We start from the raw sequence: 1,766 nt of genomic DNA, 5'->3' as shown, positions 1-1,766 counted from the left end.
ATTAAGTTTGATTTCAACAGAGAACACTTGAGGATAAGTTTTCCTGTCTATTTGAGCAGCATTCATGAAGAATATGATGGACATCATGCTTACATGTCCTAAAGTTATCAGAGCATGCAATACTGTTCAATAACGCTGTTAAAGTTTTCTCAGCGCTTAAATCTGCTGCTTTCCTCGATAGAAGCTGTCTCTGTGTCTGCAAACTGTCAGCTTTCACATTAAGTGTGAATTCAACACAGAACACTTGAGGATAAGTTTTCCTGTCTATTTGAGCAGCATTCATGAAGAATATGATGCACATCATGCTTGCATGTCCTAAAATTATCAGTTACACCTGAGCATGCTTTACTGTTCACTAACGCTGTTAAACTGCTCTCAGCGCTTAAATCTGCTGCTTTTCTCGTTAGAAGCTATCTCTGTGTCTGCAAACTGTCAGCTTTCACATTAAGTGTGATTTCAACACAGAACACTTGAGGATACGTTTTCCTGTCTATTTGAGCAGCATTCATGAAGAATATGATGGACATCATGCTTACATGTCCTAAAGTTATCAGTTACACCTGAGCATGCAATACTGTTCAATAGCGCTCTTAAAGTGCTCTCAGCGCTTAAATCTGCTGCTTTTCTCGATAGAAGCTGTCTCTGTATCTGTAAACTGTCAGCTTTCACATTAAGTGTGAATTCAACACAGAACACTTCAGGGTAGGTTTTCCTGTCTATTTGAGTAGCATTCATGAAGAATATGATGGAATTCATGTTTACATCATCATGTCATAAAGTTATCATTTACCAATCCATCCTTCCAGACTGAGGTAATGTCCTCCATGCCCCTCTGCAATGTGTCAACGGACCAGCAATGGTAAACTTTCTGAGTATTTTTTAGACTCTGATATAATAGAAGAGGTATCAATTCCCAGTGTGGAGGTAATAACAAAATTGAAAATCTCAGCTACCCTTTGTAGTGTTACGTGATCGCCATAGGTCCCACATTGCGACATGCTATCCAAGTATGCATCCCTTTCATTTCCATCAACATAGTGAGACAAAGGTGTTCAATTTATGTTAAATGGGTTAGACCCTAGGAGCTATGTTGTCGGGGGCATTTTGCCCCTGGTAGGGTTTCCCAAGGCAGATTGGTCCTAGGTGAAGGGCCAGGCGAAGAACGGTTCAGAGGATCCTAATGATAAAAAATATCAAGAACCCGAATACCCGTCCTGGAGGGACACCGGGGCCCCGCCCTAGAGCCAGGCCTGGGGTTGGGGCCTGTGGGCGAGCCCCTGGTGGCCGGGCCTTGGCCCATGGGGCCTGGCTGGGCCCAGCCCGAACCGGCTACATGGGTTCGTCTCACAATGGGCTCACTACCTGCTGGAAGAGTCAGTGGGATCTGGTGCAGTGTGAATTGGGCAGCAGACCAAGGCGGGGGCCTTGGCGGTCCGATCCTCGGTTAGGGAAACTGGTTTTCGGAACATGGAAAGTATCTCGGGATCTTGTTCACGAGTGAGGGTAGGATGGATCGGGAGATCGACAGGTGGATTGGGGCGGCGTCAGCAGTGATGCGGGCGCTGAACCGGTCCATTGTGGGGAAGAGGGAGCTAAGCCAGAAGGCGAAGCTCTCGATTTACCGGTCGATCTACGTTCCAATCCTCACCTATGGTCATGAGCTTTGGGTAATGACCGAAAGAACGAGATGGCAAATACAAACGGCCGAAATGAGTTTCCTCCGCAGGGTGGTGTTGGAATATTTCAGGCTATTAAACCTAAAACTG

Source organism: Seriola dumerili, unplaced genomic scaffold (assembly GCF_002260705.1).
Source record: "Seriola dumerili isolate Sdu_G_001 unplaced genomic scaffold, Sdu_1.0 BDQW01009968.1, whole genome shotgun sequence".
Taxonomy (NCBI): domain Eukaryota; kingdom Metazoa; phylum Chordata; class Actinopteri; order Carangiformes; family Carangidae; genus Seriola; species Seriola dumerili.
This window is presented reverse-complemented; position numbering follows the sequence as displayed.